This window comes from Oncorhynchus mykiss, chromosome 27 (assembly GCF_057628025.1).
Source record: "Oncorhynchus mykiss isolate SJ-2025 chromosome 27, ASM5762802v1, whole genome shotgun sequence".
NCBI lineage: Eukaryota > Metazoa > Chordata > Actinopteri > Salmoniformes > Salmonidae > Oncorhynchus > Oncorhynchus mykiss.
Window position 1 is genome coordinate 5,957,501 of NC_143048.1, and position 27,895 is coordinate 5,985,395.

A 27,895-nucleotide genomic window follows, 5' to 3' on the forward strand; every position below is an offset into this window, starting at 1 on the left:
GTATGTAAACAATTGTTGTAAAAATTACTTGTGTCATGCACGAAGTAGATGTCCTCACCGACTTGCCAAAACTATATTTTGTTTACAAGAAATTTGTGGAGTGGTTGAAAAACGAGTTTTAATGACTCCAACCTAGGTGTATGTAAATTTCCGACTTCAACTGTATATAAAAAAAATCAGCTTTTTGACTGTGCTGAGCCTTTCGATTAAGACCAAAATGCACATTTTGTAGCCAGTTTTGTCTTTGTGGCTGTGGAATCTGACTTTGACTGTGGAATCTGACATTGTGGAAACCCATAACGGGTGGACTGGCAGCCATTAGCTGTAGCAGCAAAGCAGGAAGTGCAAACAGGAAGTTAAAGCAGGAAGTGTACCAATCAGTATATGCTGTGATTTGTTGATTCAACTGATATTCCAAATAATATATTCCATTTCATGAGCCACATAGGTTAACATCATTTGAATGAACATTCAACATTTCAGCAAGGAGCAACACAGTTTCATCACGATGTTCAAAGTCCATGTTAACGCAGAAACAGACTGTCTTCAGTCAGCTAAAATAACCGGCTATGACGGTTCATTTATTTTCATGGTCTTTGTCTATAACCGTCGGTTACACTGTTGTACGGTAATTGTGCCAGCCCTAGTGTTGCAGCGAATTGTCTGTATTTCATCAGTCCAGGCTACATTTGAGTGGAGGAAAATCAATTACTGTCAGGCAATACGCAATTGAGACAATCAAATTAGTTCATTAGTAGCAGGTAGAAATGTTTCTCATCCCACCGGGGGAGCAGGGGAGCAAGGGAGCACAAGGTCAGATGGAGATCACAGATAGCTTGCACGTCTTCATCCACATAAATCAAGGAGGCATCCGATACGCTCAATGAAAGCATTCGCAGGAGGGCAGGCTAAGAGATACTAGACACAAGGACAAAATCAATTAGGATTGTATTGAGGAAACACTCTTCAATTAATGAACATTTATCCCAATTAAAATGATGATATAAGCTCACTAGAGTCTGTGGAACTGAATTGTAATTAAGATGGTTATTATAACATTAATCAAAAAGCTATTTTTGACCCGAAATATGTTGAACATGGAAACAAGCACTTTCAAGCGACTATAAGATTTCCATTACGCCCACAATGATTTTTCCATAACGACAGAGAAATGTTTTATTTTGAGCACAAAGCTGCTGCTCTGCTTGTGTACATGTCAATGTACATGGTGTGTCTGTGACCGATTCCTCGTTCTCTCCTGTTCCTCTCTTGAATCTTCACAGTGCAATGTAATGACTCCGGCGACATCATTGGCAATAGTTTTATGCATTCATAAATTACTTCAAATTCAGGTGGTGGCACTGGCCAGGGCCCAACCTTAGGCCTTGAAAGCTCTCCTCAATGTCAGGTGTCTCACGGTCAAGCGCCTGGTTGGATCCCTGTCACCCTTTAGCCAGGCTACCTTTCATTAGCCAGGACGTTAACAGCAGGTTTGGGAACTGTATGTAAAAACCTCAAATCGAACTCCGGGAAGGGTGTAAAAAAAAAAAACGTAGACAGGCTGGAATCAGTAGACACATCGATGCTTTATGAAGCCGCTGGTGCATTTGGCTCATTATGATCAGGAACCATATAAATTAGTTTATGGCACGCAGAGAGCTTCTAATGAAAGAGTGGTTATGACACAAGCTGAAGTAGGGGGAAGTTGAAATATCTTCCCCCATAACAATAAAAATGAACTCCAATGTTAATTGAAGCGCTATTTATTGTCGGGGCCTACTTGCTCTTTGGCGACGGCGCACGGTTGGCAACCCCTAGCTTATGATATTTATCTTAGCACTGTAATTTTGAGTGTCCTCTGCAGTTGTTAATGATGTCTCTTCTTGACACTCCCGGGATTGGTTCCCTCGCTAGAGAACATTAGTCTGCTAAGATACAATTTAGGAATCTGGCTTCTAACCTCCACACAGTATAAACTACTACTTCACAGCATTTGGAATTATATTCACGTAAAAGTGGTTTTGACCAGCTATCCATCATAAAGTTCTGTAATTATGCATTTCAAACTGTCAACAAGGTCTATTAGTATACCGTATCTATCCTTCTGTAGCAATTCACCTCAATTGTCCCTGTTCTTAGTATGCATTTTATTTTGTGGAAATACCCCGTGTATTTGACCGCCATATGAAAATGTCAAGTGAGCTCTTCGTCAACATTTATCTAGCAACGTAATATTGCAAGAGAACTGCAGCAGAGGTCCATGTCCTGACAGACTATAACTTGTTGCCACAGGGATTGTTCCCAAAGGTTTGACTGCTTAAGGTACAGCCTGGAAATATCCGTCTGGCAAAGGTTGAGCTAAACTGAGTGAGATTATTGCTCTCTTCTCTATCTAACCTTTTGCCACCTCCCTGAGGAGACTTCAGAAAAACTAACTCCAAAGGCCTGTTCTGTGACCAACTTTTCTGGAGGTGACATTTTTTTTAAACACTCAAACTGCCATCCAAGTCATTTGAACTTTATGTGAATTTCTAATTGTAATATTTCTGCCATTTTTAGAGTCATACACATCAAAAGGTTGCCGTTTCATGATATTCAGTATTTTTATATCTTGGTATGCTGCACAGACATTTGATGAAAGAGGAGCAATGTACAGTAATAGATGCTATTTATACATTCATCTCTGCCTGTCCACACTTAGCTGGTAAATGTATGAGATGTATTGCTACCGGCTGTCATGCCTTACTCAGGTGGGCGTTTAGTTTACTTTCTGGCTCCACTTTCAGAACTACCACTGGACGACTATGACCCAAATGGGGAGCTGATTTCAATTTGCTCACCCCTCTTTTTACGCTGATGCTACTCTCTGTTCATCATATATGCATAGTCACTTTAACGATACCTACATGTACATACTACCTCAATAAGCCTGACTAACAGGTGTCTGTATATAGCCTTGCTACTCAAATGTCTTTTTTCTGTTGTTTTATTTCTTTACTTACACACACACACACACACACCTTTTTTTATTTGTATTTTTTTCACACCATTGGTTAGAGCCTGTAAGTAAGCATTTCACTCACTCTACCTGTTGTATTCGGCGCACGTGACAAATAAACTTTGATTTGATGTTACAGTATATCTACTCTCTTTGAATACTGAATTGTCTTTGGTGGGGGAGTTGGACAGAGATAGTACAGTAACCGTGTCTGTCTGCATTTTTAAGATGCACTTGTGGAAATGTGCTTACTGTATGGAGTTTGTGGGTTCTTTGATAAAAGCACACATCAGAATCCCATTCCACCCTTCATGGGATGAAGAGATTTTTGATTTGGATACTCGTTAGATACTACTGCACTGTTGGAGCTAGGAACACAAGCATCTTGCTACACCCGCAATGACATCTGCTAAATATTTGTACGTGACCATTCAAATTTGATTTGATTTGATGTAGACATATGTTGCTTGATATGGATGTTTGGATATGCCCACTGGACAGTGGGTTATCAAACTGCAACCGATGGAAATGTTGCTACATGGTATTTTTACCATGGTAAATGTTTTCCACTGCTGAGAACCAACCAATAGTGATGCTGTGGTTCGCCAAACCCACTGCCATTGTTTTGAGTTACGATTCACATCATGGTTCAAATGGTTTATGCATTCATGTTCCCTGGGACCGCGATTATTCACCAGGTCCTACATTGTAAATGTGCATGAAAAACTACAATACATGAACACCTGGTGGTGTTCTCCAACTGGCCTAGGAAGATTCAAAGTCATGGAGTCATGTTGCTTGCCTTATATACCTTAGTAGGATACCTTTGGGATTCACACAAGGACACACTTAGTGTAGATCCTCTAGCCAGGGTCAAGGGTCAGTGTATCTGGCTGGGGTCTCTCTTTGGGGGCTGAAGCTGATCGTGGTGCTGGTGCCTCTCACCTAGAGTGGGGGAGACTGAGGGAGAGAGAGTGGACATTGGATAAAGAGAGAGACGGAGAGGATGGAAAGAGAGAGAGAGGGTGGAAAGAGAGCAGAGAATAGAGGGACAGCAGGGAAAGAGATAGAAATAATGGACGAGAATGAGCAGAGAGAGATGCAGAGGAGAGAGGCAGCGAGTGAGGCAGCTGCTGGCTGGACCTGGCCAGGCTCTGCTGATTTAAGGACCCAGGCCACAGGAAGGGACTGCTCAACACGCCAGGCACGTCCCCCCCAGCCACTGATAGAGGAAGCACTACTGCCATTCAGCTCTGCAGACGCCTAAATGAGTCTGTTCTGTCCTGCAACGGACCCTGGCAACGGGCCCTCTTTCTCTCCCTCCATCTCTCCCTCTCACTCCCCAGATCACAACACTTCCATTTCTGAGGCACTTCATTGCAATCACTTCCTGCCCTACCACTAAACTGTGATAAATGACTGTCCTTTTATTTTAGAAAGCCCAGTATCCCAATGTTCCCTTCTCTCCAAGACATTGTATGCCTCTTCTGCTAGGTTCTCTCCCTCGCCATACTCTCTTGATATCTTTCTCTCTCTCGCTCTCTCCCTCTTTGAATATTGTTTGTGCTTTATTGGTTTTTAAAAGAATCGCTCTTACAAGCCCTGAACAATTGCTATACTGCATCCAATAAACTCAGACACTCCATTTTTCATTTATTATCCAAATGGTTCAGATACACACATAAACACGTGCACACACGCTATCACACACGCAAGCGCACAAACAGACGTAAGTACACACACACCACCCCCTGATACATTACACTTCAATCAGTGTACCGTTTTGGATTTCAAAACGTCATACATACATGCTAAGGCAAACAACCAGAGACAGATATACCCCCACTGAGTTGACAGTTCCTGAGATAATAATAATCTCTGATCTCTTGGCTGTTGTTAGCCAAAAGCCCACCTAACCATATGTTGTCTAATAGCACTATTTGTAGAAGTGAAGGGGGTTCTAAGCCAAGGATGCTTAGCTATGGGGGTTTGGGGATTGGAGTGGCCAACCCGTGTTCCTCCCTGTTACTTTGATCAGCCCAGATGTTGAAGGAATAAGTGTCCCTGTGGGTCTTGGTGTGCTGCTGTTCCCAAGCTAGGGACATACATGAATTCCTCTCATTTTCTGTTTGCCTCTGTATGTGCGTATTTTTGTTTGCGCTCTGTGTCTATTTGTCTGTGTATTCTGTGTCTGTGTGGGTCTGTGTCTATGTGAGTGTATTTCTCTGTGTATTATGTTTCTATGTTTGGGTCTGGTTAGGCTTGGGGGGTTTTCAGATTGTCATTCCTTCATACCGACATTCTGCCATCCTGGGATATTCGGTAATACCGGTACTGAACACAAGGGGCTCTGTTTTCAAACCTCACTGAGCCTCTGTAATCTGAACATTAGCAATGCTAACAGTACATGTAAAATCCCATGGCAAAAACTAGCTTCCAAAAATGTTATACAGTCTCTGACAAACTATTTGCAGGTCAGAAATCCCAGCTCATAAAGTTATACAAGTAACTAAAAAATGCTACTCACAGTTTTTTGCACACACAAAACAAATATCAGACAGCAAGGCTCTTGATCCAGGAGGGGATTCTCTGCTTTTACCAAGAGAAGCTTGATTTTATAAGAAACTAACCACTTAGCGAGATATCTAGCGATTGACTTAGCACTGCAGAACATTTAGCACATTTTAGTGTGCTAAAATGTTATAAGATAGATATCTAGCTGGCAAACATTTAGTTGTGAATTCCGTACCGTAACTAGATCACCTGGTGGGTGCTGCACAACAGTGAGTGACTAACAAGGCTCCAGTCTCTCGCCGTTGTATGCTAGTAAACAAACAACATGTGACTTTTGACTACCGCTAAGCTTCATAATGTGACAGGTGATATGAAGAATGCAATCTGCTTTATCTCCTATTGCACAAGTTGACTGCAGATATTTACTTAAAAAGTAGCTGCAAAAATGTAAATGTATAAAAAAAACTTCAAATAAATTGTTTTAACGGTATTGACGGTATTGGAAAAACCATCATGTGGCTATTTCCAAATACCCCCCTATATACAGTATACCGCTCAAGGTAATCTAAAGGTTAGCAATGCTAACAAGCACATGTAAAATCAGGAGTAAAAATGTTGCTTAACAAATCACATAATAAGTTGCATGGACTCACTCTGTTTACAATAAGTGTTTAACATGATTTTTGAATGACTGCTTCATCTCTGTACCCCACACATACAATTATCTGTAAGGTCCATCAGTCAAGCAATGAATTTCAAACACAGATTCAACCACAAAGACCAGGGAGGTTTTCCAATGCCTCGCAAAGAAGGGCACCCGTTGGTAGATGGGTAAAAAAAAAAACTGATATTGAATATCCCTTTGAGCATGGTGAAGTTATTAATTACACTTTGGATGGTGTATCAATACACCCAGGTACCACAAAAATACAGGCGTCCTTCCTAACTCAGTTAATGGAGTGGAAGAAAACTACTCAGGGATTTCACCATGAGGCCAATGTGGAATGAGTCAAGGTGTATGAATACTTTATGAAGGCCTCAATTAGAAAATAGATTTTTTTTTAAACATAATACAAATTTGAAAACATGTTTTTAGATTTTTATGAAAAAATACAGAAATATAAATTTTACATACAGTACCAGTCAACGGTTTAGACACCTACTCATTCAAGGGTTTTTCTTTATTTGTACTATTTTCTACATTGTAGAATAATAGTGAAGACATCAAAACTATGAAATAACACATTAAAACAATTATTAAACCTTTATTTAACTAGGCAAGTCAGTTAAGAACAAATTCTTATTTACAATGACGGCTTACCCTGGCCAAACCCAGACGACACTTGGCCAATTGTGCTCCACCCCATGGGACTCACAATCACAGCCTGTTGTGATTCAGCCTGGAATCAAACCAGGGTCTGTAGTGACGCCTCTAGCACTGCTACACAGTGCCTTAGACTGCTGCGTCACTCGGGAGCCCATAACCAAAAAAGTGTTAAACAAATCAAAATATTTTAGATTTTTGATTCTTCATAGTAGTTGCCTTGATGACAGTTTTGCACACGATTGGCATTCTCTCAACCAGCTTCACCTGGAATGCTTTTCATTTTTTTCTTTTACCCCTTTTTCTCCCCAATTTCATGATATCCAATTGTTTTGGTAGCTACTATCTTGTCTCATCGCTACAACTCCCGTACGGGCTCGGGAGAGACAAAGGTTGAAAGTCATGCATCCTCCAATACACAACCCAACCAAGCCGCACTGCTTCTTAACACAGCGTGCATCCAACCCGGAAGCCAGCCACACCAATGTGTCGGAGGAAACACCGTGCACCTGGCAGCCTTTGGTTAGCGCGCACTGCTCCCGGCCCGCCACAGGAGTCGCTGGTGCGCGATGAGACAAGGACATCCCTACCGGCCAAGCCCAATTGTGTGTCGCCCCACGGACCTCCGAGGTCGCGGCCGGTTACAGCGCCCTTAACCACTGCGCCACCTGGGAGGCCCCTGGAATGCTTTTCTAACAGTCTGGAAGTCTTGAAGTTCTCACATATGCTGAGCACTTGTTGGCTGCTTTTCATTCACTCTGCGGTCCAACTCATCATAAACCATCTCAGTTGGGTTGAGGTCGGTTCATTGTGGAGGCCAGGTCTTCTGATGCAGCACTCAATCACTCTCCTTCTTGGTCAAATTGCCCTTACACAGCCTGGTGGTGTGTTGGGTCATTGTCCTGATGAAAAACAAATGATAGTCCCACTAAGCGCGAACCAGATGGGATGACGTATCGCTGCGGAATCCTGTGGTAGACATGCTGGTTAAGTGTGCCTTGAATTCTAAATAAATCACTGAGTGTCACCAGCAAAGCCTCCCCTTTACTGTGAGACTTTAAATTAAGCTCAGGTGCATCTTGTTTTCATTGATCATCCTTGAGGTGTTTCTACAACTTGGAGTCCACCTGTGGTACATTTTATTGATTGAACATGATTTGGAAAGGCACACTCCTGTCTATGTAAGGTCCCACAGTTGACAGTGCATTTCAGAGCAAAAACCAAGAAATGAGGTTGAAGGAATTATCGGTAGAGCTACTGTACGAGACAGGATTGTGTTGAGGCAAAGATCTGGGGAAGGGTACCGAACAATTTCTGCAGCATTTAAGTTCCTCAAGAACACAGGGGCCTCCATCATTCTTAAATGGAAGAAGTTTGGAACCACCAAGACTCTTCCTAGAGCTGGCCACCCGGCCAAACTGAGCAATAGGGGGAGAAGGGCCTTGGTTGGGGAGGTGACCAAAAACCTTATGTTCCTCTGTAGAGATGGGAGAACCTTCCAGAAGGACAAACATCTCTACAGCACTCCACCAATCAGGCCTTTTTGGTAGAGTGGTCAGACGGAAGCACCTCCTCAGTAAAAGGCACTTGACAGCCCGCTTGGAGTTTGCCAAAAGGCACCTAAAGGACTCTCAGACCATGCAAAACAAGATTCTTTGGTCTGATGAAACCAAGATTGAACTATTTGGCCTGAATGCAGAGCTTCATGTCTGGAGGAAACCTGGCACCATCCCTACGGTGAAGCATGGTGTTGGCAGCAACTTGCTGTGAAGATGTTTTTCAGTGGCAGGGACTGGGAGACTAGTGAGTATCAAGGGAAAGATGAACGGAGCAAAGTAAAGAGAGATCCTTGATGAAAACCTGCTCCAGAGTGCTTAGAACCTCAGACTGGGGACAAGGTTCACCTTCCAACAAGACAACGACCCTCAGTACATAGCCAAGACAACACAGGAGTGGCTTTGGGACAAGTCTCTGAATGTCCTCGAGTGGCCCAGCCAGAGCCCGGACTTGAAACCTGAAAACCGAACATCTCTGGAGAGACTTGAAAATAGCTGTGCAGCGACTGACAGAGCTTGAGAGGATCTGCAGAGAAGAATGGGAGAAACTCGCCAATTAAAGGTGTGCCAAACTTGTAGCATCATACCCAAAAAGTCTTGAGGTAGTAATCACTGCCTAAGGTGCTTCAATAAAGTACTGAGTAAAGGGTCTGAATACTGAATACTTATGTAAATGTGATATTTCCTTTTTGTGTTAGTTTCTAAAAAATATAAAAAATTCTAAAAACCTGTTTTTGCTCTATCATTATGGGGTATTGTGTGTAGATTGATGAGGGAAAATCACTATTTAATAATCCATTGTAGAATAAGGCTGTAATGTAAAAAAAAATGTGGAAAAAGTCATGGGGTCTGAATACTTTCTGATTGCACTGTATTATGATAGCATACATCTTTTTACACATGAAAAAGAAAGAACATATTGAAAACTTTTTACGGGAGCATTTTACTCTTACGCCTGAAAAGACTTCATTTCACTAGACTAATTTCATGCGAAGCCATGAAGAACTGAACACCTGATGAAAATCCATCATCTTTGCAACATCATGCAGGAAAAACACATTTAAAGAGCCTCCTTTAATTCTCCCTGTACACACACACACACACTTTTAGGAATAGTGAGATGATGGTCGACCTGTAATCTGAAATATATCCAACATCTCCAAAAATATATCAACCTCTATAGGCATTCTTTAGTAGCTTTGTACGTGTCCTGCGTGTGCCCCAAAAAATGGGCTGTCACAGCATTTACATGTCGCTGATATCGCTGTGTTACTATTAATATGGATAAGTCATCCTGGAAATTAAAAAGTTAACCTTATAAATGGAAAAGAACATCTAGTCGGTTGGCAGTTTGTATCACGGAATTCTTCATCGTTTCACTTGTCCGTGAGAAAACTGGGGATCTGGTCCTCTCTGTCATTGTGTTTTCTCTAACCTTACAGAGAGAGGACATGTACTTCACCTCTTCCCTAGGGTCAATGTTATTTTCATGGGAAAGAACTTGACTGTGCACGAGTACCCTACGGTTCTTAAATTACTTGGATAGAGGACATTTACATGCACTATAATGGATAGTTATACTATCATGTAAAGCCTTACTTTCCGTCCGAGAATATATATATTTTTTAAATCAGTTTACAGAGAGTCACTGAGCCTCGAGCCTGTGGTTTCTCTGTGCAGATGGTCCAAAATGCATGAACACAATTTTGCAAGGTCTCTTTTAATATAACATTTGCACTGCACCAGTTGTGTATATTTTAAAATGTGCCCCGCAGCTAGCCAGGGAATGGTGCCTTCACGAAAATCATGAATAAACCAACAGTAGATATTTGTCAACAAAAACGGCAGTCAATTTTATCTTATCAGTAATTGCTGAATTTCCCCAACAACATAATTACATGCATACGTCTTGGTGTATTGGCAGAAGTGTGGAAACAAGTTTGATTTAATCTCTTCAAACAGCCCAAATGTTAACACCTAATCAAATGGAGCTTACTTAAAAAAACAATTTTTTAATTAAGAACATTTGCTTGCATCTAATCAAACATCACTAACTTTTTCAAATGGAAAGTTTGTTCAACCATTTGCTCACTATGAAATAAGTGTATGGCTTGTTTTCTTTAATCTGAGGGATGAATTGAAAGTGACAATACAGTCCAAAATCAGATGCTTTCAGACCTCAAAAAGTAGTCTAATGTCATGATGTGTTCACGACCCAGGCCGTCTGTTTTGACATCCAGCTTTATGCCACAGTGTAAAATGAATGGAAAACGTAAACCCCATGTCATGTTTCGGTGCTTATATGTTCTATTTATTCGGGGATGAGGCATATAGCCATCGATCTACCCAATGAGATGGCATGTGGACTCATATTGACATTAGACTGCTTTGGAGGTTTGGAAAAATTTGACACATTTCGATTTTGGAGTGCAATGTCCCTTTAAACCCCCAATGCCAACAACCATTCAGATTACTGCTTTGCCTATAATTTGTGCTGTACTCACACACCCCTTTGTCACGTGGAGTTGCAATGTAGAGAGGTTTAACTTCTTTAATGTGCTCCACTCAGCCAGTCCTGACGCTTTTGGCCTGTACATCTTCAGCCCTTTGTGTCCTCTTTCTTTATGTTTCGTCACACTATGCTTTGAGCCACTGGCAGGCTAAGTGTAATCCCTTTTTTTGCTGTGGTAGATTTAGTAATACTGTACTTGGCTTACTAAGCATGGGTAGAGCTGAAAGCATGCTGTACAGTACACTATTCAACAGTATGGGTGAGTAAGCTATAAATAAAGGAGTGCAGGGGTCCTTTGGGTGTCTGTAGCTGTCGGGCCAAAAAAAAAACACACGATTAAACTTTGTTTCTGTAGCTCCCTTACTGAAAAAAAAACCTTTGGCCAAGTTGCCATAAATTTGCAGCAAGCTCATATTGTCACATGCAAATTAGTTTTGTTGCTAACTGTTACGGCAAATGTGCGACTTGTGAACTTCTGGCAAACAACTTGTGGCAAACATTCTGCTGTTTGCTGCAAATGTGCTGCGAACTCAGTATGAATATGCAAATTATTTCAGGTTTTTGGAATCTGTATGTTAACAACGTTGACATGTTTTGTGTATATAAACCAAATCACATATAACTTTAAAGGAACTTGCTTTTTACAGAGAAAGCTAAATAAACATTTATATAAAAAATTACAAATGTACTAAATATACTAAACAATATGTAATTCGATGTCTTAACAGATCAAAATAAATCCAATACAATTTCAAGTCATCAGCATGCTAATGAAGAAAAGACCTAAGACTGGATATTTCCCAAATAAATTGTTTATTTAATATTTGTATCTAACTACAACATGTACATGAGAGAAATGTAAACACTATGGGGATGTTGACCTTAGTGATAACTGAGCAATAGCTTCCAACCAAAGGAAGTTTAATTGTAATAATTCAAACAACAAAAACTAAATTAGGATACTGAAAACAATCACTTAAAACATTTTCTAGTTTGTCATCTTAACATAGACTCAGCAGATAATGTGTGGGTTTGGCTTTGGAAAAACAGGGTCACCTGTTTCAAAGTTGCCTTGATGTTGCTATGCTTCTCACTGATACTGGCATTCTATATATTTTTCAGCAAGGAAACAATGTTTCTGCCTCTGTATAAATGCTATATAAACAAATGATGTAGCTAGTATAAACTGGGACTGTCACGCCTTTGCCTACACCTACGCCTACTCCTATGCCTACTCCTGCTCTATCCCTCTTGCGCTCGAGGTCACTGGTCTACTAACCATCGGCCCTGGCAACTATTATTACACACACCTGCTCCCCATCATTACACCCACCTGGTCATCATTTCTACGGGGATTACTTCCCCTTTATTTAGTCATTAGGTGGTATTGTTTTCTATCATGCCTCTCATGTTTGTTCATCTGCATCGTTTCTTTATTAAACTCACCTTCTACACCTAGAGCCACATTACACAAGATTTTTCTCCAGCCAAGCCTCAACACAATTGATTCAAACTAATGAACTAATTATGATATTCAATCTAGACCGGGGACTTCATCATCAATAGACAGTTGTCTATTAGTTGTCTCTTTTTCCTGACTCAGGTGTGTAAGGCTTGGGTGGAAGAAAAACAACATAATTTGAGTTATACTTAATATGGCAATTCATATTATTTTTCCAAAAGGAATTATTGTGAATTTACATTAAATCTCAAAGCAATGCATGCAAGAAGTCTTGACCTGGTGTACACATATTTCTACGTCCTCAATCTGTCTTTTTGCCTTGTAACTGATTGTTTCTAGAAAGCGAGAAGGACAACACATGATCATGAGCTACTTGTTTAAAGCAATTAACAATCTAATTGTTACAAAGACAATGTATGGGCTACATTTATGATAACACATGCATTTACAGTACTTACCTTATCAATCTTGAAGACTCATTTATCACCCCAAAAAAGTGTTATGAATGAGTGTACCAAAAACATATTTCCAGTGTGTTGATACAACCTCCTCTCAATACAGCCTCTTCCAAAACCACTGGTAGGGGAAGGGTATCCATCTGCAAAAGTTAAGTCTCGCTTTGATGTCAAGTAACCTCATATTGTTGCTCTTGTGCTAGCTAACATGCTATTGAACAGTGACAGTAGCATATTGACATGCATATTGGTAATAAAATACAGCAATGTATTCACCTAAAAATAAGTGTTTAGGCAAATCATTAGATAGCTAGCTAGCTATTACATTATTTGTGCAGAAATATGATAGCTAACATTAGCTAGCTAGCTAAGCGCTAGCCAGTCAGTGTTGCTGACAGATTGAAACTGGTATCAACAAAATGTGTTTTACTCTATCCCATAAAACATGAAATTGCTAACTAGGCATCAATTAGCTAACACCATTTGAATGTTTATTAGGAAGTTTAATAAGTTAGACACTCCACTGGACAACTTTGGTAGGTAGCTTAGCTAGATGGCTAGCTTGGTTTCCATTTTCCAACAAGTTTTTCTAATCCCCGTGATTGGTCGTCAACGGTTACTGGTCTTGGAACTCATGTGTTCACCAGAAATGGCTTCTGGTAAACTGTTTGCCACTAGTGGCAATAAATATGGTTGTTGTCTAAGGTTTGCTGCAGAGTCACCACTAGTGATGAACATTTGTAAATTTCTATCAACATTTTGTGGAACACTAAGTTTGCCACAACAAATGCATTTTTGTAAGGGCTGTCTCAATGTTTCACAATCTATGAAGACTGGAAGGACATTTTATCACCAATATATCATTTCCACTGAGACTTTGGATCTGTCAGCACTTCACTTTTTCTCCCTATTATTACTTACATCCCCTCAAACTGTATTAAAGCGCTTCAAATATTAATTTGATCCATCTCCACCATGCCTACTGTACATAGTCTCTTGATAGATAGATACCTTTAATCTTTTAGCATTTACTTAAAGATGAATTGGACCACTTTCCGCCCGAACAAAAAAGCTTTGAAAGTGGCAATCTTTTGGGTTTTTTTCCTCCACTATCCAACCCACAGAAAACCCCAGGAGAATTAAAAACACCTCTGGTTAGGATGCTCTGTCTTAAATGATACCAGTCAAATGGCAGGCCTTCTTTGATCTGTATTTAGGATCTGAATGCATGCCAAGGCTTTTGAAGTAGCAGTGTTTCATGTTTATTTTGCCTTTATGTTTCATTGGCTTAGACCAGGGCACCTGTTCCTGGAGAGCTACCATCAGGGCCGGCCCTCCCATTAGGCAAGATTAGGCAGTCACCTACGGCGGCACTTGAATTTGGGGCGGCATTTTTGCAATTGGCTGCCACCCTGCGGTGTACCTGATCGGCTACTACACCACTGGCGCCCCAGACACTAGCTCATATTGGTTGCTGCAGTTCCGGACCTCCCACCCCATTCCCGCTTCTATCGAAGTTCACTCCCACTATCCTTGATAGCTATGGTGGTGTGTGTGTTTATATGGGATTATCCAATTTTGAAACATTAATAAAAATGTGTCTGCCATTTAAATGATTGTGCTCTTCGGTGCTAGAACCAGCGAACAGGGTCAGTCTCGGCGAATGCTTGTCATTCTCCACACCGGCTGATGGATATTGCTGCACGCTGAATACGATTCAGCAGGGAATTTATTTGGTTTAGAGATTGTGACTCTTATCATTCGTTTTTTAAATATATTCGCTTCCTGGTAGTTTTTTGCTACAATGTCTAAATGTCTAAGAGACCAATTTTGTTTCAAATCTCTATAGCTTTTCGCTGAAATGATATCCACTAGTAGTAGCTAGCTAACATTAAATGGCTAGGTTAGGCTACTGTCTTAATCACTAATCGTCTTCCTAAACAGTTTTAAAGTTTGTGTACTCCTCCGGCGAACCGGAGGAGTACGAGCCATCCACTTCCACCGATGATGACAGCTCTCTGGGTGGACGAGAACAGGTGGTCGCACCAGGCCTAGCCACACCTCCAAACAATGCCGGTGGAGACCCTACTACTCAGATTCATCACTCCACGTCCCCCGATGACAGTGGGTGTTGCTAAGTCCGACTCCCAGACAAAAATCATAAAAGATCCCGGTGAGTGGCCAAAATACAGTACCAGTCAAAAGTTTGGACACACCTACTCATTCAAGGATTTTTCTTTCTTTTTACTATTTTCTATATTGTACAATAAAACTGAATACATCAAAACTATGAAATAGCACATATGGAATCATGTAGTAACCAAAAAAAGTGTAAAACATATCAAAATATATTTTATATTTAAGATTCTTCAAAGTAGCCACCCTTTGCCTTGATGACAGCTTTGCACACTCTTGGCATTTTTTCAACCAGCTTCATGAGGTAGTCACAAGGAATGCATTTCAATTAACAGGTGTGCCATGTTAAAATTTCAGTTGTGGAATTTCTTTCCTTCGTTTAAGCCAATCAGTTGTAACGAGTGCGCTGAGAGTCGGGAAGCAAGTACAGGGAGTGAGTGTTTTAATAAATAAACTAAACACGAAACACAAACAACGCAACAACATAACATAAGGAGTCAATAACACCTGAGGAAAGAACCAAGGGGAGTGACAAATATAGGGAAAATAATAAATGAGGTGATGGAGTCCAGGTGAGTGTCATGAGGCGCTGGTGTGCATGACGATGGTGACAGGTGTGCTGGATAATCAGCAGCCTGATGACCTAGAGAACGGAGAGAGAGTATAGGTGACATTGGACAAGGTAGAGGTGGTATATAGAAGATGGCCCTATTTGGTAAAAGACCAAGTCCATATTATGGCAAGAACAGCTCAAATAAGCAAAGAGAAATGACAGTCCATCATTACTTTAAGACATGAACATTTCGGAACATTTCAAGAACTTTGAACGTTTCTTCATGTGCAGTCACAAAAACCATCAAGTGTTATGATGAAACTGGCTCTCATGAGGACCGCCACAGAAAAGGAAGATCCAGAGTTACCTCTGCTGCAGAGGATAAGTTCATTAGAGTTACCAGCCTCAGAAATTGCAGCCCAAATAAATGCTTCACAGAGTTCAAGTAACAGACATATCTCAACATCTCATCCCACGGATCCTTCAGCATCTGAGGCGGCTCAGGTGCGGGACGAAGAACCCACTCATCCCCTCATCCAGCCATGGACCCGGGCTGGACACTGTGCCTGGACTGGGCACCAACGCAGAAGACTCTGGCCTTGGAGCTGGACTGGACACCGTGCTTAGACTGGGCATTGGCGCAGGGGAAGGCTCTGGCCATGGAGCTGGAGGTTCCGGACCGTGGACCGTCGCAGAAGGTCCCGGACTGTGGACCGTCTCTGGAGGTTCCGGACTGTGGACCGTCTCTGGAGGTTCCGGACTGTGGATCATCTCTGGAAGCTCCGGACTGGGAACTGTCGCCGGAAGCTCCGGATTGGGAACTGTCCTCTGAAGTTCTGGACTGTGGAGGCGCACTGGAGGCCTGATGCGTGGGACCGGCACTGGTGGTACTGGGCTGATGACACGCACCTCAGGGCGAGTGCGGGGAGGAGGCACAGGTCGTACCTCACTGTGGACAAGCACGCCAAGGAGAGTGCGAGGAGCAGGAACAGGACGCACCTGACTGGGAAAGCGCACTTGAGGGAGAGTGCGAGGAGGAGGCACAGGACGCACAGGGCTGTGGAGACGCATTGGAGACCTGGTGCGTATAGCCGGCATCAATGGTTCCGGAACTTTAACACACTTCTCACGGCAAGTGCGAGGAGCTGGCACAGGACGTACTGGGTTGTGAAGATGCATAGGAGACCTGGTGTGTATAGCCGGCATCAATTGTTCCGGAACTTTAACACACTTCTCATGACAGGTACGGGGAGCTGACAACACTTTCCTTTATTCCAAATCTGTGCATCCTCCGCCAACTCAACAACTCTCCCATTTCTCTCCCCTCCAAATGTTCCTTCCTCTCCCAGACCAACTCTGGTTCACTCCTCGGCTTCGCCGACTGCTCCATGTGCCACCCCCCCAAAAGTTTTTCTTGCGGTTTCTGTGGCCTTCCTCCCTGACTTCGTCGCTGTCCCTCCTTCGCTGCTTCCGCCTGCTTCCACGGCAGGCTCTTCTCTCCTGCCACAATGTTGTCCCAAGTCCAGGATGTTCTCTCCCTAATCTTGTCCAAAGACCAGGATGCCATTACCCCCCGGGCATGCTGCTTGGTCGGTTGTTTGTGGGATCTTCTGTAACGCTCGTCGAAATGGGTAGACCAAGGCGCAGCGTGATTTAGGTTCATCATATTTATTTTAAATGTGAACCAGCAACAAAACAATGAAGAGAAACAGACAAACGAACATACAGCCTTGTAGGGCTCAAAAGCAGCAGTACATAAAGCAAGATCCCACAAACAACAGGTGGGAAAAGGCTACCTAAATATGATCCCCAATCACAGACAACGATAAACAGCTGCCTCTGATTGGGAACCATACCAGGCCAACATAGAAATACAAAAACTAGACTACACATAGAAATACAAAAACTAGAACACCCTGACCTACTCCACCATAGAAAATAAAGGCTTTCCATGGTCAGGACGTGACAAAGGCAAAGGGTGGCTACTTTGAAGCATCTCAAATATAGAATATATTTTGATTTGTTTAACACTTTTTTTTGGTTACTACATGATTCCATATGTGTTATTTCATAGTGTTGATGATTTCACGATTTTTCTACAATGTAGAATATAGTAAAAACTTTTGACTGGTACTGTATATGAATGGATCTTTACGGACATGTTAGTGCAGGCTGGGCCACATCAGGATAAGGAGGGGAATTTCCCAAGAAATGAGGGTCAATGAAAGTTTTCAGTGGCACAGTACATAGGAAGATGTAGAACGGAGAGAGAGTGGAGACTCCATGGCTTGTCTTTTCCAAGCAAAATGATCCAGCCTTCTGGTTTTGCTGCAAACTTTTTCCGCACAAGTGTAAATCTGCCCTGGTCAGGGATGGAACCAGGGACTGGAATAATCTGTGCCACCTCCTCAGCTCGCATGAGAAGTGGCATGACCACCTAGATAGTGTCAAGAAGATCAGGCTGGTGTCCAAGCAAATTCTCGATGCCCAAGCCCAACGGGCCATTGACTGAAAGACTCCACTGGCAGCAGGTGCTGAAGACGCTCATGGCCCTGATACTCGTAATGGCCACCCAGAACATTGCGCTATGTGGGACCACTGACAGGCTGAATGAACCAAATAATTGTAACTTTCTGAAGTTTGTGAAAATGCTGGGTATCTTTGATGGAATCATGAAGGAGCATGTAAGGAGTGAAAAAATGCACTATCTTGGTAAAACAATCCAGAAGGAAATCATTGACATGCAGAGATCCAGCGGACAGTGTGCAGTGAGCTAAAAGCAGCCAAATACGTTTCTTTAATTTTGGACTGCACACCAGACAAAAGCAAAACAGAGCAGATGACCATGGTGGTGTGTGTTGTTTCAACCAAGCATGGTGGGTCAGTTCGCACGAGAGAGCACTTCCTGGAGTTTAGTGAACTGTTTGACACAACGGGGGCGGGCGGGCGGGCATCAATCAATCAATCAATCAACCAACTGTATTTATAAAGCCCTTTTACATCAGCAGATGTCACAAAGTGCTATAATATAGAAACCCAGCCATAAAACCCCAAACAGCAAGCAATGCAGATGTAGAAGCATGGTTGCTAGGAAAAGCACGTTGGCTAGAAACATGGCATCGCCAGCATGAACATGAGAGGGCAGGGGAATGACAAGGGGCGAATATTCTCTCTGATGCAGCATCGCGTTGCTTGGAAGCGGCTGAGTTTTTTAACACCATCCAACAGAGTTATACATTTTTATCCGGATCTACACACCGCTGGGACCTGCTGAAAGAGCATGTAAAAGATGGACTCACAGTGAAACCCCTCAGCACCACGAGATGCGAGAGGCGTTGTACCGCGAGGTGTTGCTTTATCTGTTTTTTGAAACCAAGTTTGCTGTTTATTTGAGCAATATGAGATGGGATGGAGTTCCATGCAATAATGGCTCTATAAAATACTGTACGCTTTCTTGAATTTGTTCTGGATTTGGGGACTGTGAAAAGACCCCTGGTGGCATGTCTGGTGGGGTAAGTATCTGTGTCAGAGCTGTGTGTAAGTTGACTATGCAAACAATTTGGAATTTTCAACACATGAATGTTTCTTATAAAAGAAGAAGTGATGCAGTCAGTCTCTCCTCAACTCTTAGCCAAGAGAGACTGGCATGCATAGTATTTATATCAGCCCTCTGACTACAATGAAGAGCAAGATGTGACACTCTGTCCTGGGCCAGCTGCAGCTTAACTAGGTCTTTCCTTGCAGCACTGGACCACACGACCAGACAATAATCAAGATTAGACAAAACTAGAACCTGCTGAACTTTTATTCACTGTATCACAATTCCAGTGGGTCAGAAGTTTACATATAATAAGTTGACTGTGCCTTTAAACAGCTTTGAAAATTCCAGAAAATGATGTCATGGCTTTAGAAGCTTCTGATAGGCTAATTGACATAATTTTGTATCAATTGGAGGTGTACCTGTGGATGTATTTCAAGGCCTACCTTCAAACTCAGTGCCTCTTTGGTTGACATCATGGGAAAATAAAAAAATCCAAGACCTCAGAAAAAATGTTGTAGACCTCCACAACTCTGGTTCATCCTTGGGAGCAATTTTCAAACGCCTGAAGGTACCACATTCACCTGTACAAACAATAGTACGCAAGTATAAACACCATGGGACCACGCAGCCGTCATACCGTTCAGGATGGAGACGCATTCTGTCTCCTAGAGATGAACATACTTTGGTGCAAATAGTGCAAATCAATCCCAGAACAACAGCTAAAGACCTTGTGAAGATGCTGGATGACACAGGTACAAAAGTATCTATACCCACAGGCAAACAAGTCCTATATCGACATAACCTGAAAGACCGCTCAGTAAGGAAGAAGCCACTGCTCCAAAACTGCCATAAAAGCCAGACTGTGGTGTGCAACTGCACATGGGGACAAAGATCGTACTTTTTGGAGAAATGTCATCTGGTCTGATTAAACAAAAATAGAACTGTTGGGCCATAATGACCATTATGTTTGAAGGAAAAAGGGGCATGCTCGCAAGCCGAAGAACACCATCCCAAACGTGAAGCACGGGGGTGGCAGCACCTTGTTGTGGGGGTGCTTTGCTGCAGGAGGGACTGGTGCACTTCACAAAATAGATGGCATCACGAGGCAGGAAAATGTTGTGGATATATTTATTGAAGACATCAAGACATCAATCAGGAAGTTAAAGCTTGGTCGCAAATGGGTCTTCCAAATGGACAATGACCCCAAGCATACTTCCAAACTTGTGGCAAAATGGCTTAAGGACAACAAAGTCAAGGTAGTGGAGTAGCCATCACAAAGACTTGACCTCAATCCTATATAACATTTGTGGGCAGAATTGAAAAAGCATGTGTGAGCAAGGAGGTCTACAAACCTGACTCAGTTACACCAGCTCTGTCAGGAGGAATGGGCCAAAATTCACCCAACTTATTGTGGGACACTTGTGGAAGGCTACCCGAAAAGTTTGACCCAAGTTATAAAATTTAAAGGCAATGTTCCCAAATACTAATTGAGTGTATGTAAACTTCTGACCCACTGGGAATGTGATGAAAGAAATACAAGCTGAAATAAATCATTCTCTCTACTATTATTCTGACATTTCACATTCTTAAAATAAAGTGGTGATCCTAACTGACCTAAGACAGGGAACCTTTACTCTGATTAAATGTCAGGAATTGTGACAAACTGAGTTTAAATGCATTTATCTAAGGTGTATGTAAATGTCCGACTTCAACTGTATATGTTTTTACCACTACAGTTCACAATCTAAGGTAACACCAAGTAATTTAGTCAACAGCCACACCATTCATTAGCAGATTCAGCTCGAAGAGCACAGTAGTGTTTTCAGCATTCTGTACAACATCCCCACCATCAAGGACATGGACAGGGACTGCGCAACACTGGAGAGGTCCCTTACCTACGGGATTCCAGGGACATCGAAGTGATGAGCAGGAGACTGGACAGTGAGGCAAAACCACTCGACGCACTGGAGTATATATTCAGACATCAAATGGCCTCCTTGTATCCCAGTGCCTTTGCTTCCCCTGAGAGCTCTTCTCACACTCCCCGTGACAGTGGTAAGTTGAGAACGCACATTCTCCAAGTTCAAGCTCATCAAAATCTACCTGCACTCTACTATGAGTCAAGAGAGACCCAATGGACTCTCCACCGTATCAATTGAGCACGAGTTGTCTTACAAAATCAACCTCCAACAAGCAGTGCAAGCTTTTGCTGCCAGGAAGGCCAGGCGAGTCAACTTTGAATAAAAGGTAAGCGATGATCATACACTCGCATTAATTCTATAACCGAGTAATTTGTCAGGTTTCTCAATTATCTATCAAGTGTTTACTTTGTATTTGTATTTATTTAATTAGTCTACATCCCCCTCTATCTCTCTCTGTCTCAGATGATTTGATTTCAGGACCATGGACAGCCACCGAGAGAAAACGTTGCTGACTGCAATGCAGCAGCACCACAGCAGAGGAAAGAGACCCCTCTAGGCGGGCCACGAAATAAATAAATGCTGAAACTGATGTTGGGCAATCAAATTCGATATGTAAACAAACAAAATTTGTGAAGGCTGGGTAATTGACATAATGCTTATTTTACACTTCTCCAGCGAAATGAGGCCTACCATGCATTTATGAAAGCACTTGATTCCAAAGCTCAAATTCTCACTCTTTTTTACAGTTCTACAGGAATATGAAATGATGTGTTATCTTAAATAAAAGTGTTATTTTATTGTAATTGTAACAATTGTGGGGTCGTGCCATGTGTGATAACAGGTGGCATATTATTAGTAAGAAACTTGTTTTCCTACTTTTTTATTTTTTTATTCCACCTTTATTTAACCAGGTAGGCTAGTTGAGAACAAGTTCTCATTTGCAACTGCGACCTGGCCAAGATAAAGCAAAGCAGTGTGACACAGACAATAACACAGAGTTACACATGGAGTGAACAATAAACAAGCCAATAACACAATAAACAAGTCAATGACACAGTAGAAAAAAGTCTGTATACAGTGTGTGCAAAAGGCATGAGGAGGTAGGCAATAAATAGGCCATAGGAGCGAATAATTACAATTTAGCAGATTAACACGAATGATAAATACTGTCGAATGCACTCCTCAAATGCCTCCGTGTCTGGGAAGGGCTTGGTGTGTCTGGTTAAAATCAGGGCTTGCATTGAGTGAGGGTATCACAAAACCTTTGTTAAAGAAAAGGACAAAAAGGATATCTGTTGTTTGCTTTATATTTCCAAATAAACACGTAAAAGGTGTTCAGATTATATAAAGCGTTCCTTATGGTAGAAACGAGCATTAAAATGCCCGCGAAAGACGTGACTTCGATGTTTATGGGGATAGATTGATTCCTCTCCATGACATTCGGAAGCTGAGCAGCAACCTATATTATTCGAAGAGATGTTTTTTTTTTTTATGGACTTTTTGTTGTTCTGTCCCTATGAATTGAGCTTTTCACTTTCTGAAAAGATAAGATGTTTGTTTAAACGCAGGCAGCTTTTAAGGAAGCACTTCTGTTGTTGGGTTATACAAAGGACAAGTAACCAGATGTAAAATGAAACATTGTGTTGTAGTATGAGTCTATGAATTGGGCTGATATTATGTTCTGTTCCTGCGATTTTTAGCTGAGGAAAACCTATAGTTTTCATTGTTTAGCCGGGATAGGAGGGGGGTGGCAGTTTTTTATTTCACCTAGGGCGGCAGAACGTCCAGGGCCGGCCCTGGCTACCATCCTGTACGTTTTTGCGCCAAACGTAATCACCTGATTCTAATAATTAGCTGGTTGATGAGCTTAATCTTAGTTAGTTAAAGTTAGCTTAAAGTTGGTTAAAATGGGGTTGAAGCGAAAACCTACATGAAATGTAGCTCTCCAGGAACAGGGATGGAGAGCCTTGGCTTAAACTATATAATATTTATCAGTTTGACATGTTTCCTATAGTCCTACTGAAGGCATACTGTGCACGCTTTCCTTCTGATCATGCTTTGACGTTTCTGAAAGGAAGAGGGTAATCAGTAAACCGGGGAATGTAATTTCTCAGTGGAGTTAATCAAGGATGCATGAAGGAAGACGTCACAGGTGTTGCTGTGTCGAGGTTCCACAAGTTATTTTTTTTGTTGCCACAGTGCTATGTGATTAGGTCCCTCTCTAAGGAATTTGAAGAATGTCATCGCTATTTAAATGCAATGACATTCGATTAATGCCGTCTTGTAAATGTATATTTACTTTCTCATTTGCCGTAAAATTTGTTTGCAATATTGTGGTGTAGTTTTCTTCAAATCAAATCAAATTTAATTGGTCACATACACATGGTTAGCAGATGTTAATGCGAGTGTAGTGAAATTCTTGTGCTTCTAGTTCCGACAATGCAGTAATATCTAACAAGTAATTTAACAATTTCATAAGAACTACCTTATACACACACAAGTGTAAAGGAATGTATAAAAATATGTACATATAAATATATGGATGAGCGATGGCCGAACGGCATAGGCAAGATGCAGTAGATGGTATAGAGTACAGTATATACATATGAGATGAGTAATGTAGGATATGTCAACATTATATAAAGTGGCATTGTTGAAAGTGACTGATACATTTTTTACATCCAATTTGTAGTTATTAAAAATTATTATAAAGTGGCTAGAAATTTGAGTCAGTATGTTGGCAGCAGCCACTCAATGTTGGTGATGGCTGTTTAACAGTCCGATGGCCTTGAGATAGAAGCTGTTTTTCAGTCTCTCGGTCCCCGCTTTGATGCACCTGTACTGACCTCGCCTTCTGGATGATAGCGGGGTGAACAGGCAGTGGCTCGCTCGAGTGGTTGTTGTCCTTGATGATCTTTTTGGCTTTCCTGTGACATCAGGTGGTGTAGGTGTCTTGGAGGGCAGGTAGTTTAGAATGATAGTTTAGTTTGTTTGGGGAATGATAGTTTAGGGTAGTTTAGTTTAGAATGAATATGAGTTTCAAAGTTATCCAGGAAATGCACAGCGGCTAGTGCTGAAATGTTGTTTCTGATGTTGGTTCAATTACTTCAATTAAATCCATTTAGTACATTTTTGTGAACTCAACAAATCATTTCTCTAGAGGGAAATCCTATCAAGCACGAGAGACATCAAATCAAGAACGGGGACTGTGGGATGTTGTAGTTTTCAATGGGCAAATATTCTACCTACTGTATAGCCATAAAAAAACGATGCCAGCTGATTCTTGATTTCGACTGGCTGAGAAACGCTGCCTGCCTGTCTGTCTGTCTCGTCCCGACTCCTGACACGTTCATTACTATGGGACAGCTGGAGATCGAATTTGAGTATTGAAACAATGTTGCAAATGTGGGAGAGACAGACAGCAAGGTTTATACAAATCTCCAGTGTTGAAAACTAAATGTTAGTCTAAAAGAAATGTGAGATAATGTCTAGATGCTTTTTATAGTGAAGATCAAGTTTATAAAATTGCCTGGCTGGACTGATGAGAGAGTGGATTGGCATTCAAATGGAACAGAGTAAATTGGCATTTTAATGTCATATATTTAGCCGGTGGTAACTTGTGGAAAAGACACCGGGTGAAATGTGTTTTTAACCAATCATCATTCAGGATTAGACCCAGCCGTTGTATGTTATGAGTTGATATTGTAACAGGGAGGACTACCGCTTCTAAAGTGATGTTTAGTCAGAGCCAGACTGTTTATCTCTGGGTTGTCCCCTGTGTCTTGCAGCGTGTCAGCAGCAGTGAGACCCAGCAGAGTGGTGAGGGTGGTGTTTGGGATGCGGAGAGCCGTGTAGGAGCTAAGTGGGCACCTTACCTTAACGCCATCTGCTTCCTGTGCCGCTTCAAGATGGATTAGAGCCTTTACGCCTCCAGAGATCAAAGGTACGTGATGTCTCGTAATCAGCCGCTACTCACCTGCTCTCCTCGATAAGGCTTTGGCCCAGGAGTGGAGAAGTGTAGAGGAGCAACAGATGGAGTATCAAGTCCCACTGTTGTTTGTCTAGTGTAGTACAGTGGGCTACATTATGGCTGGCCATTACTCCCCATTGAATATAATGCATTTGGAAAGTATTCAGACCCCTTCAGTTTTTCGACTTTGTTCCGTTAGTCTTATTCTAAAATGGATTAAATAAAACATGTTCCTCATCAATATAGACACAATGCCCCATAATGACAAAGCAAAAACAAGTTTAGAAATTTTTGCAAATGTATTCAAAGATCAAAACAAAAAAAACGTGTTTACATAAGCATTCAGTTTCCATAGATCATCCTTGAGATGTTTCTAGAACTTCATTGGAATCCACCTGTGGTAAATTAAATTGATTCGACATGATTCGGAAAGGCACACACCTCTGTATATAAGATCCCACAGTTGACATTGCATGTCAGAGCAAAAACCAAGCCATGGAGGTCAAAGAAATAGTCCGTAGAGCTCCGAGACAGTATTGTGTCGAGGCACAGATATGGGGAATCGTACTAAAAAATGTCTGCAGCATTGAAGGTCCCCAAGAACACAGTGGCCTCCATTCTTAAATGGAAGAAGTTTGGAACCACCAAGACCCTTCCTAGAGCTGGCCGCCCAGCCAAACTGAGCAATCGGGGAAGGGCCTTGGTCAGCGAGCTCCAGAGCTCCAGAATTCCTCTGTGGAGATGCGAGAACCTCCCAGAAGGACAACCATCTTTGCGGCACTCCACCAATCAGGCCTTTATGGTAGAGTGGCGAGACAGAAACCCCTCCTCAGTAAAAGGAACATGACAGTCCGCTTGGAGTTTGCCAAAAGGCACCTAACGGACTCTGACCATGAGAAACAAGATTCTCTGGTCTGATGAAACCAAGAATGAACTCTTTGGCCTGAATGCCAAGCATCACATCTGGAGGAAACCTGCCACCATCCCTACGGTGAAGCATAGTGGTGGCAGCATCATGCTGTGGGGATGTTTTTCAGCGGCAGGGACTGGGAGACCAGTCAGCATCAAGGGAAAATGAAAGGAGCAAAGTACAGAGAGATCTTTGATGAAAACGTGCTCATGAGTGCTCAGGACCTCAGACTGGGGTGAAGGTTAACCTTCCAACAAGACAACGACCCTAAGCACACACCCAAGACAACACAGTAGTGGCTTCGGGACAAGTCTCTGAATTTCCTTGAGTGGCCCAGCCAGAGCCCAGACTTCAACCCGATCGAACATCTCTGGAGTGACCTGAAAATAGCTGTGCAGCGACGCTCCCCATCCAACCTGACAGAGATTGAGAGGATCGGCAAAGAAGAATGGGAGAAATTCCCCAAATTACAGATGTGCCAAACTTGTAGCGTCATACCCAAGAAGACTCAAGGCTTTAATTGCTACCAAAGGTGCTTCAACAAAGTACTGAGTAAAGGGTCAGAATACTTTTTTTATGAGGTAATGTGTGTAGAGTGATGAGGGGATTAAAAATATATATATATATTTTAGAATAAGACTGTAACGTCACAAAATGTGACGAATACTTTCCCAAATGCACTGTATGTATGATTGCATCAGAGGGAGTTGAGAGAAAGATCCAGGCTGCTTTTGATGCAGTAAATTGTGCTGCAGACATGACATTTTTCAAGGATGGGGAATTAAGAAAGATCGGACTGCAGAGCGGGACCTTGCCTGGTAACAGGAAACTCTTTGAATATGTTTTAGGAAGAAGGAGCTCTCTTGTTTACGTGAGACTTGCAAGCAAGCTGCGTGGGACGGATGGGAGGACTAATATACTGTTGCACCACCTCTAAAGTGCCTGAGGGATGGAAATTATTTGTTTTTAGGGTAGCACAGTTTCTACAGAGTTGAAACATGGGTGAGATGTACTGTACCATCAGTATGCGCTAGAGATAGTCTCCTTCTTGACTTTTCCTACTTTATTTGTTTCTGTCGGAATCTTCCTGCTTGTGTTTGTTGTTTTAGCACGGTGCCAAAACAAGCCATTACTCTTTTCCCAGTGCCGCGCCGACTTAAAACCAAACTGTGCTGCCTCGCATATCTTATTTGCACATTCTCCTTTTCAGCATGGTTCCAACCACTGACGGTGACAGGTAGCCTAACGGTTAAGAGGGTTGGGCCAGTAACCGAAAGGTCGCTGGTATGAATCCCTGAGCCGACAAGATGAAAAAGCTGTCAATGTGCCCTGAGCAATGCTCTTGACTCTAGTTGCTCTGGATAAGAGCGTCTGCTAAATGGGTCAAATGTCAATGTAAACCAGCTCAGGACAGCTTGGCTCGGTTTGGCTCAGTGGTGTGAAAAGCCCTTTTGGGTCTGAAGAGACAGATCCAATATTGCCTCTGAAGTATTTGTTTGAGAAAGGGACTTTGTCCAAAATCACGTACGTAGCTGAGTGTAGCAGGAGATCAGGATTTTATGCCAAGCCATTTTTATTCACAGGAAAATAATATGATGCAGCCGACGGATCATACAGAGGCTCTCTCCAATATCTACCTGCTGTTCTGGGCCAGGGAAAAAACAGCCACATTCAAAGGAAGCTTAGATTGACACAAAGAGGATCTGAATTTCCCCATACCTGCAGATACAGTATCTTCCAGATGGCAAACAATGGTTATGTAGAGCCGATCACACTGAAAGGTGTTAAGTCTTTTAGAGCTAGCTTCCTCACCTGTGAACTTTTCACCCAGCATGCATTGCCTGGTATATCTTGTGTTTTTATGTACTTTTTCCTCATACATGCAGACGCACACACAAAAGTACACAGACACAGACAGAGGCACACACACACACACACACACACACACACACACACACACACACCTTCAACCTTTTTTATGGAACAAACTGTTTAGTGTATTTGTGGATGAAATTTCAATACAAATGAATGTGCTGCATAAC

At 42.1% G+C, this 27,895-nt stretch overlaps 1 protein-coding gene across 1 annotated transcript in view; it reads left to right on the forward strand.

The window, feature by feature from the left end:
* Positions 1-27,895, forward strand: part of grik4 (glutamate ionotropic receptor kainate type subunit 4) — a 455,986-nt gene that overhangs the window by 109,441 nt on the left and 318,650 nt on the right. The window contains exon 2 of the mRNA XM_036965131.2: positions 24,762-24,916. The gene's annotated coding sequence lies outside the window, so the exon portion shown is untranslated. The remainder of the gene's footprint in view (positions 1-24,761; positions 24,917-27,895) is intronic.